General features: G+C 43.4%; 1 protein-coding gene across 24 annotated transcripts in view; it reads right to left on the bottom strand.

Annotated features, from left to right (window-relative positions):
• The window catches only part of SCAF8 (SR-related CTD associated factor 8), a 221,958-nt gene that overhangs the window by 79,611 nt on the left and 131,270 nt on the right, over nt 1-11,077 (bottom strand). For 3 of the 24 annotated variants that reach the window (XR_005353714.1, XR_005353708.1, XR_005353712.1), the window contains one exon: nt 686-836. The exons of the other annotated variants lie outside the window; for them this stretch is intronic. The gene's annotated coding sequence lies outside the window, so the exon portion shown is untranslated. The remainder of the gene's footprint in view (nt 1-685; nt 837-11,077) is intronic. 24 annotated transcript variants of the gene reach the window in all.

Raw genomic sequence — 11,077 nt, 5'->3', positions numbered from 1 at the left:
AAGAGACTTCTGGACCATCACAGACTGAGCTGTTTCCACAGGTGGTGAAGTCCAGTCTCATGTGAACCAGTGGAAGGGGTCACGAGATGTATCAGAACCCTTCCAGCAAACTCACTTACAGGAGAAGCAGTTCAGCCTCCTGGCCAAAACGTGCTCTCCAGAACGGACTCATCAGGCTTGCATCTCTGATTCTACTTTTTATTGGGTAGGCAAATCTTGGGCTCCCACAAGTTTCCACAACTTAAAAATGGGGATCAATACCCACCACTGAGGCTAGCTATAGGGATTAAGTGAGGTGCTGTGTGCCAAATATCTATCACAGAGGAGACAGGAAGGATATGGATTCTTCCATCTGCCACCCATGTTCTCAGGTAGCCCGGGCAACGGAGGGCAGAGCACAGATGCTCACCCATTCTTAGGTTACAGGAGCGAAGCTAAAGGTTTGCATTTCCTCTGCCTGGTATGCTGGTCCCCTCCTTCTCTACCTTGGATACTTAGTCAGCTATTGAAGACACTCTACTTGATGGCCGCCTCCTCTGTGAGGCCTTCTCAAGTGGCTAGGGCCTGTCACCAGCCTCCCTTGGTCCATGGGAGCTCTGCTCCCATCATCTTCTCCCTCCTATCATGACTCTGAGCTACTCTGTGACACACCAAAAAAGTCAATGAAAAGCCCAGAGCCCCTCACCTTCCTGATGAATCCGGATGTCAGCGATCCTACTGGCCACACACTCTGGCCATTATGGAGTCAGGATCCTTCTCTTCTCCACTCCGCCCCAACAACCAGACTACCCTCCTCCTTTCTCTTTACTTCTCAGCATTCTCTCTCTGGGCCATTCCTGTTTTCAGGAGAGAATCACCACAAGTAACTAAGAATCAGTGTGTGTGTATGTATTTATTTATTTAAAATAGGCTCCACCCCCAGCATGGAGCCCAACCCAGGGCTTGAACTCAACGATCCTGAGTACATCTATATTTTTTAAAAATTCAAAGTGTATGCCCTTGTTGAGATAAAAGGAAAACAAAGGATCTCTGTTAACAATTCACATATGATCTGGTAAGTCTGCGCTTTGACACCCTGAAATCTTGAACTTGGGTGGGGGCAGGGGAAGAAGACCAGAAGCAGAAAGAGAAAGAAGAAAAGAGCAAATTGTTAAGGGCAGCACTCTATCACCTTGGGGCAGACCACCATGCTTACAGGATGGGAAGCCAGACTGCAGGCTCCATGCAAGCAAGGCAAGGTCTGTCTTTGCTGTTGTCAGAGCCCCACTCCTTGGCACAGGTGTCCCAACAGCTACTCAGCAAAGGGCAGAAGAAATGAAAGGAAATAAACTGAGTGCCATCTTGGAAGTTGAATAATCCACTTGTTACACCTCCAACCACCTAGACCTTCTGGAGTAAGAAACAGCCCAGTGACACTTGCTTCCTTGGCAGTAGAATCATCTCAATTGCATGCATGGAGGCTGTAGGCTCTGGACTGATGCTCAATGCAAATGAATTTTACACAGGAGCTTGCTTTAGGGAGCTCTCCTTCCAGCTTAAAGGTTAAAAGGTTTGATTTTGGGTTTCGAAGAACAGACACTCTACGATTCATGAGGGACAGGTCACATGACGCACGGCCTTGGTTTTAATTTAGCACATTCAAACAGTCAGTAGTAGGATGTATTATTCTTCCTCCCTCCTAGGCTGGAGCAAAACCTATTAATATTTATTGGGTAAACTTGAACCCATCAGATAACATATTTTTCATAATTTTAAAAGCTAACTTTAAAAGGCTTAATATTTTTTATAGGTATGCTCCCATCACACATAAAATATGCTCTGGAAACACGGGGCAGTGATTAAATTTCATTTTTAGAGTATTGCAAAAGTTGGTGTTTAAAGAAATCCTACTGTAATCTTTTTCATAAGGCAAAGGAACCTTTTGAAAAGTGAACAATCATCATTTTTTAAAAAGAAGTTCAATTTTTCATATATCCAGTTTGCTTAAGGCAAATTCAATCTGGTGTCCTCAGCTGTCATCACAACTGAATTGGAGAGACTATATGGCCACCCAGTTGAGCAGATGCTTTTCTTTTTCTCTCTCTCTCTTTTTTTTTTTTAATAGCTGCAGAAACTAATTTGCAAACTGAATCAGTGGCAAAGAATTGACAAAAATTAGTCAAGGAGATGACAAGCTACTTGCTTTTCTTGGACGTCAGAAAACGCAACCCCAGGGAAGGTGACCACTGGAGTTTCTCAGGACAGGAACGTCCACCCCCAGCCCTGTGGACAGCAAGCCCTGAAGGAGCGAGGCCCCAGGGCTGGAGAGACAGGTGGCAGGAAAAGCATTTCCAGGAACCAGCCCAGCTCAGACACAGGCTGCCCCCCATTGTGGACTCAGCTATGCCTACATCAGATCTTTCCTTTCTATGTATATGCTTTATCTCCTTATCTAGAATAGACACTTAATCAGAAATTTGCTGTTTAAAAGAACCACCAGAAGGTTAAGTGAGTGAAATTAAAAGAAAATAAAAAGGGAGAGAGACTATTACTCTTCATGTGTGTGGAAGGATGCAACCAAGAAATGTGTTCATGCCTGTTTGGTAAGTTATCTGAGTTGCAGGTATTTGTCTTTGTACCACAGTCTTTCCTCATGCGCACATAAAATAACTAAGATAGGCACTGGGGCGCCTGGGTGGCTCAGTCAGTTAGGCACCTGACTCTTCGTTTCAGCTCAGGTCATAATCTTTCCGTCGTGGGATCAAGCCCAGTACCAGGCTCTGTGCTCAGTGTGGAGTTGGCTTCAGATTCTTTCTCCCTCCCCCTCCACCCCTCCCTGCTTCTACATGCGTGGCTCTCTCTCTCTCTAAATAAATGAATAAAATCTTAAAAAAAAAACAAAACAAATAACTAAGGCAGTGGGGCTCCACATCCCCACAATGAACACAGTGCAGTAGTAGCAAGTGCAACAAGCAGGGTCATCTTTATACCTAAACTGTAGTGCGGAGAGGACTTGGACCAGCTACCCCACGGCAAACAACCATCTGCCTGACTGGGCTGTAACCGAGGCCCCCTCAGCACACAGAGTAGTAATTCTGATGTCAGGGACAAACACTATATCTGAATTGCATGTCTTTTTATTTATTTTTTAAACAGAATGATAGCTATCTGGAAAGCACAGTGTTCTATTTAACAAGCTCACAGAGGACTCCAAACATGACCCAAGTTAATGAACCACTAGTACATACTCTTTCTTCTACAAATAGCACAGTTTCAGGACACCTATCTTGGGCAAATGTGAAAACACAAAATAGAATGGGATACGACTTTTTAAAAAAATTTGAATTGAGATTGCTTTTATAATCATATTTCTCAGAAGACTTGACCAGGATTTGGGATAAGAAAATCTCTTCATCTGCACTGTTTGAAAGCTGATGTACATCTGTTCCCCACATAGAAATCCCTCTATTGCTCTTGAGGTGATACGACACAGAACATCCCAGGACATATCTCATAACCCCCTGGGCTATGGCACCTGCATTCCATCCAGCTGTCCAGAGTCCTATGTCTTTCCCCAGAATACCTTAAACATCAGAGGAAGGATACTTCTCAGATGTTACCAGACCCCCAAATCACAAATCCCATTGTAGTATTAATTTCCCCCTCAAACAGGTATGCAATAATGAGTAGAAAAAGGCCAGGTGGGCCCGCTCACCCACAAAGTGATACACTGCTGCCTACTTGGCTCGCAATGAAGGTTAACTCACATCTGTGCCTTGGCAAAATTGTAGATTATTACATGCCACGAGTCAGCCTGGAATAGCTGAAACCATACATGTTAGAGCCAGGAATGCTAAGGGACTTGAGCATTAGTTTATAATTAGCTTCCTAGTTCCAAGCTGTGAGAGTCCAGTGTGTCAGACGCATGAGTGCCAAGCAGCTTGGGTAGAAGCCAGTTTTCCCAGGCCCTTATAGGATCCTGCACACTCTGACCTCACAGATTCTGGCATAAGTTCGAAGGCCACTGATCTAACATATACACAACTTTTATTGGGAAAGACTTGTCCTACAATGATTTTAAGATGTATCAATGAATCAAGTCAAATTAAGGCCATGACAAATGCAGCCTCCCCTTGGATCCACTCTAGGGATCCACTCCTGGGGGATTCCCTAAAATGAAACTCTCCGCTTATGAACTCAGGGACTATTTTCTTGATTAGATACCTAATGCTCTTCATTTAGCATCATATTTTTGGAAAATTGAATCCCTCTCTGAAATTATAATGCATACTAAAGGAAAGCCTGATCCACTTTACAAATAATAATTCAAGACAAAATCACCCCTTCCTTTCGGTGTTAGGTGTTCTAAAAATGTCAGGAACACAAGTCGATTCTAAATAATTTGATTTAATTTTAATTATTTAAATAATTAATAAATATTAAATTATTTAAATAATTTAATTTTAGTCTCTCCCTCTTTCCTCCCCCAGTCATATACACACTGAGAACTAGGACCCCAAAACCCCTCTCGGTTTTTAGTACATTTATCATTTGTATAAGTTTGATAGGTTAGCTGTTAAAGTAATCTCCTTGGGTCCAGCAGAAGGATGGACCAGCAGAGTCTACACCCTTGGCCAGGCAGCATGGTAGAACTGGATTAAAGACAAGGACAGGGTTAGGTGTTCTTGGCATAAGTTGTTTGGCCAGGAGACAGGGGAGCTAAGGAAACAGAATTCCAACAGGTCCCAGGACAACACGAGCACAGCCCTGCCTGTAAACTATTTATGACAGAGAATTACACAACAAGAAAAATACAGCCATCATGAGATATGGACAATTTATTAAAAGTTTGCCACTGAGTTGCCTTTTTGGAAAAAAAAATTTTTAAGTAACCTCTATGCCCAACGGTGGTGCTTGAACTCATGACCCCAATATCAAGAGTCGCATGTTCTATAAGGCCAGCCAGGCACTCCTCCGTTGTCTTTTTATATCTTCAAATGAAACTGCTACTTACTGTTCCAACCACCTGCCACTCAACACAATCAAAAGCCTGTGTCCTTTCTGGCAATTTCAAAGAAAATACTTCTACCTCTCCAGACAACTTGGCCTGTAACTGTTTACCCTCTTCCTTAAGTGACTGCGTGAGTTTAGCAAGCCTTTGTAAATCCTGGCAAGGGGCCTACAGTGGGGTTGCAGGCTTATCACTGTGGTGTGGAGGGAGAGAAATGAGGACCCAACTCCTGTTCCTGAGCCTCAAGCAGCTATCCTTAACCTCTTTTCACAGATGAGCACACCAGCCCCTGGAAGCTATGTCACCCTCTCAGCTCACGCTGCTCCTACAACGTAGGGCTTACATTTGCACCCAAAGTCTGTCCTCATTTTTGGTGATGTTTCCTCAACACAGGAAACATTTCATCCCCCAATGAAGGCCTCCAGCTTGGTGCAGGTCGCGTGACAGGAAATGTCTGCGAGGCGGTACAATAAACCAGTCTGACAAAGTGCTCCTCTGCATCAAGAACCCACTGTTGGGTTCAAGCTGCCAGCCAAGCGCATGTGAGCAAATCATCTCCGGAGAATCTAGTTGCCAAAAATGTTGACAAAATCTCTGGCTTTCTTTCTCTCTGGAATTATGACAAGTTGCACATCCTTTCGCATTCTATAGCTCCCTCTTTGGAACATCTCCTGGGATGCTTAATAGAGTGCCACTCTGGAGAAGCGGTCCCAGGTTTACATAGTAGTAGCTGGACATGGACCAATATGCCACGAAGCAACAAGGGCATGGGGCACGGAGTCATGACATAGGGAAGAAGGCCACCCACTTCTAGTAGTTTTAATAAATTCAACTAGGTGGTCCCAGGTGGCCGTAAGATGGGTATTCATATATCACTCTTTCATTTGCATTATGCTCAGCTCCTAACCATGCTTCTGGGATGTCACAAGCATTGACAATCGATACTTGCCAACAACCAAAGGGGCTGAATAACTGGTATGTCTCTTCATTTGTTTCTTAGGAAAAAGAAATGTAAACTCAAGCTATAATTTAGGTGTGGTACTGTGTTAGGGTTTGTCTTTTAAAAAAGGAAAAAAAAAAAAGAATTTATATAGGGGCTCTGGGGTGGCTCCATCGGTTGAGTGACTGACTCTTGATTTTGGCTCAGGTCATGAGATGGAGCACCATGTTGGGCTCCGTGCTGAACGTGGAGCCTACATGGGATTCTCTCTCCACCCCCCCCCCTTAAAAAATTCAATTATATTTCAAAATAATAATTAAAAATTATCTCAGTAGAGTGGCCCCTGGCTGGCTCAGTTGGCAGAGGATGCGACTCTTGTTCTTGAGGTCATGAGTTTGAACCCCTCGTTGGGTGTAGAGATACTTAAAAAAATATGGCCCAGTGGTTTAGTGCTGGCCCGGGGTGTGATCCTGGAGACCCGGGATCGAGTCCCATGTCGGGCTCCCTGCGTGGAGCCTGCTTCTCCCTCTGCCTGTGTCTCTGCCTCTCTCTCTCTGTCATGAATAAATAAATAAAATTTTAAAAAATTTAAAAAATATATGTTATCTTAGAGCCTGGGTGGTTCAGCGGTTTACCGCCGTCTTCAGCCCGGGGTATGATCCTGGAGACCCGGGATCGAGTCCCACATCGGGCTCCCGGTGCATGGAGCCTGCTTCTCCCTCTGCCTGTGTCTCTGCTTCTCTCTCTCATTCTCTCTCTCTCTCTCTCTCTCTCTCTGTCTCTCATGAATAAATAAATAAAATTTTAAAATATGTTATCTCAGTGGAAAAAATTATCTCAGTGGAAATATGGTATATTCTTTATTTTTGGTTTATTCCAATTGTGCTTTAGTCCACTGGCATATCTGCGATATTTCTTAAACTGCCAAGGCAATTTTTATCGTTAAGGAACTAAACATTTGGTGGTGGATATAAAATCAAAAAAGATACTCTGGCATACCTCACCTTATTGTTCTTTGAAGATACTTCGTTCTGTCCAAATTGAAGATTTGTGGCAACCCTGCACCAAGCCAGTCTATTGGCGCAAATTTTCCAACAGCATTTGCTCACTTTCTGTTTTTGCGTATTTTGGTAATTCTTGCAATATTTCAAATTTTTTCATTATTATTATATTTGTTCTTGTGACCTGTGATCAGTGATTATGACTTGCTGAAAGCTCAGATAATGGCCAGTTTTTTTTTAGCAATAAAGTATTTTTAAATTAAGCATATACTATTTTTGAAAATATAATGCTATTTTGCATACTTCATACACTACAATATAGTGTAAACATGACTTTTGTATGCACTGGGAGACAAAAATCTTAATCTGACTCATTTTATTGTGATACTCACTTTATTGTGGTGGTCTAGAGCTGAACTCACAATAGCTCTGAGATATGCCTGTACTCATTTCCCAGTAATATAGCTTTTTGTATAAAAACCTTTTAACTACGACTATTTAAATGACCCTGTCAGTGGAGTTTGATGGATTCCAATTTTGTTTTGTTACATGTAAAAAGGAAACTGTCAACTGACTATTAATGATATCCATGCTTGGGGTATGTTTCTAGTAATGAGGTAAGCTTTTTACTCTTCTCTCTCTCTCTCTCTCTCGCTCTCTCTAGAAAGGTCTTCTTGAGTCCAAGATAATTTTTCTCTTGCAAAGAAAGCAATACATCTCAGAAGTGAAATAAAATCCATAGTCTTCATTTTTTTACCACTAAATTCTAGCCACTCACCCTCAATCTCAAAGTCCATTTGTAATTAGCTGCGAGAGGAGACAAGTCATTTCCAGGTTTAGTGACAATAATAAAGTACAAATCTGAAAACTATTTCTTGTAAATAATAAGTCTAAAGGATTCAAAGTTATTCCTGTAACAGTCACTATCATTTATAGTCAATGCTTTCTTGAGTGGGAGAAAATGAAGGAGGAGTTAAGAGGGATTCAGACATAAACGTCATTCGTCATATGTATTTCAGTTCAAGAAAGGTTCTGAATGAACCATGGCTCTAATCAGTGGTGCCAAATCTGGGGGGCAAGGCTGATACCAGAGCTGATTTCTTCTTGGGAAAACTGTAAAGAACACTGAAACATCCTAAAATGTGGCAAATCAATATATATATCAGGGAACTTGACATAGGTTTACCAAATATAGCAAATGAAAATACATAAGAAATAATTTTTGGTGTAAGTGTGTCCCAAAAATTGTATGGGACATGCTTATACTAAAAGTTATTTGTTATGTATCTGAAATTTAATTGGCCATCCTGTATTTTATTTAGCAGCCTACTGGGGAGTTAGATGCATGGGTACCTCAGGGACTCTGAGCTAACATAATAGGTTGTGTTCACTTCCGCAGCAACATGGTTAATCTGGAACCAAAGATGTATTTCAAGGATGTGTATCCTTTACTACTTATTCTTGACTATAAGAATGCTCCTTTTACAAGTTACCTCCTTTTTTTCTCCTCCAGAGAATTCTCGTGAGCTTACCACATGCCTGGGATGTTCTGGGAGCTGGAGACAAAGAGGTGAATAAGGTACCCCCTCTGTCCTCGGCCAGCTTACATGCCCGGAGAGAGAGAATTAAAGCAAGTGGACAGAAGTGTGCTACAAAAGCACAAAAAGGGAGTGAGAGACGCTCACAGGAGCTGGGGCTGGGCACTGCTTTGAGGAGCTCTCCAGAGCTTTCTCTAAATGAAGACAGAGAGAATGCGTGGGAGTGTGGAAGAGTGAGAGGGTATGTGTGTATGTGACAGAGACTGAGAGAGGAGAGAAAGGAAGAGAAAAGGAAGAGCAGAGGACTGATCACCTGATACTTTCAGAGCAAAGCACCTGGGAGCCACTTAGTGTCAACAACAACAGGCCTTTGGGCCAACCCAGCGTCACAGGAGACCAGCATCCTCCGTAATGAGGACAGCGCCTTGTTGAACAACTCTGACCAGCTGCGGCATACTCTGGGGAAGCCCATAGTTAACACTGTTTACACGCTGTGTGTAGAAGGTACACCTGTGACCAGCCAAACAGCTCCCTGGTTCCCTGACCGCGCCCATCGGGAGTCAGGAGCAGTGCCTGACCACCCACTGCACTCCCCCTTGCGTGGGAACACAGTGGAAATAAAGTTCCCATGGCTCCTGCATCCCCTCTCCTGTGCTAAAGGACAAGGGCAAGTATTTGATCTCCGGGCGTGGTCACGGTAGCACTGACCAGAACCGGGAAACTTGCCATCAATTATCAGTTATAGTTGATGACATCGTGCCTTTGGCTGGTCCCCAAAGCTCTCAGGAGGGACTTCCTTTTATATTTACAACAATAAATAAGACAAATTTTTAAAAATGTAAACTATATTAAAATGTCCATCCTTAACAATCTGCCTATCTGAAAAAAAAAAAAAAAGTGGTTGGTTATCATTCTTTTCTTTTAAAAAAAAAATTAAGAAAAAAGCCCTGGCTCGCTTTGACGTGCAAGAATGTGCACAGCTCCCTGGCACCCAGAAGGGTAGATATGCAAATTAGGTCCTACCTCTACCTTTCATTTCAATCCAGTTCCTCCCTGAAGGATAATAACGAATGGTATGGAATGATCCGGGTTGAAACAGAAGCCTTTTTCTGACAAGATCACCCAAACCTTTTAGTTTTGAATCATACAGCTCAAAAAGAAGGGAACAGTCTCGAATAGCACATCTTTTACAGCAACAATTCAGAATTTGCACACGATGCCTTTAGTAACCACAACTATACAGAAGAATAGAAGACAGATGACAGACTTAGAACCACAGGATTTCAAGTTGTCAGACGGGTGCTTCCTTGGATCCCCGACTTATCTCTCATCCCTGAAAGTGCCTTTTGTCCAGGCTGCCTCTCCAGGGGCTGGGCCTCTCTCCTGAGGTTTCTATTTCTTTTGGGGGCTTCCCTCAAGGGCTTGGAAGCCTGAAATCTATGCCCTCTGGTGTCACCAAAGATAAGTCTAATCTTTCTACTGCACTTCACTTATTGTAAACCAGTGGCCAGAAAAACCTTCAAATGTTCTCCAGGATGAGCATATTAATCCTCATCTGATTTAGACAGACTCCCCCAAATCTGGATCATTCTCCTATGGACACATTTGAAACATACCCTTTAAGGTACCCTTTAACTGTGGGACGCCTGGGTGGCTCAGTGGTTGAGCACCTGCCTTCGGCCCAGAGTGTGATCCTGGTTTGGGGATCGAGTCCCACATTGGGCTCCCTGCAGGGAGCATGAGGACACCGGTGCCACCGCAATGACACCCCGGCCCAGACTTGTCTGCACTGGCTCATAGGGCAGTCCAGCCCCTCCCTGTTCCAGGTGTCCTTGTCCCTCACTCCCCTCATTTGTGTCCTGGACCTTCTTTTGCATCCATTTGGCTTTGCTTCCTCCCTCTGACCAGGCTGTGGCTTCTGATCCTGCCCCACACTGTCCAGATCGGCAGGCACCCCCTCACCCCGTGTTCTACCGTGAGATTGGGGGCCACCCTCAAGCAGTCCCACCTCTAGGGTTTACGCTGGTCCACTGACCAGGACTCTGAGTAGAGTGGTGTGAGCCAGTCAGGCTGCACTAACACCCAGGCCCTATGTCTCCACTCCTTCCACAAATGAATCTTTAACAACTTTCTCAGCTACCTCACTCACATCCTGACACAGAGCATCTGTAACATTTTTCATCTGCCAGTCAAATGACCCTCTTTAAAAGCTGCAATCTTATTTCTGGCAGGAATCGCCAAAACCTATACTAGTTCCTTTGGGGCACAGAATCCACACCCTCCCCCTTATTTTAACAACTGACAAACCTTTTAATTAATTCTTTTCAGCATCATGCTCAGAATGGTGACAAGTTCACTGGCTTGTAGTTCTAGGAAACAAGAACATTGCTTGAAAATCAAAAACATTTGCCCAGTTCCAAGCACAGGAATCCTTTCCTGCTCACCTCACAATTTCTGGATCTTGCAGCAATTTTGAGGTCAACCTATCCATTCTTCTTGTTCCCAGGGATGCCATTTTTCAAGGCCAGGGTTTTTCATTGTCCATCTACCTTCCTTAGACTTTTCCCTCTTCTGCAGGGTTTGTTCTAGGTCTATTAAGATAATGTCA

This window comes from Canis lupus, chromosome 1 (assembly GCF_011100685.1).
Source record: "Canis lupus familiaris isolate Mischka breed German Shepherd chromosome 1, alternate assembly UU_Cfam_GSD_1.0, whole genome shotgun sequence".
In the NCBI taxonomy this organism is placed as follows: Eukaryota; Metazoa; Chordata; class Mammalia; order Carnivora; family Canidae; genus Canis; species Canis lupus.
Note: the sequence above shows the minus strand (reverse complement) of the source record. Positions and strands in the feature narration are given on the sequence as shown.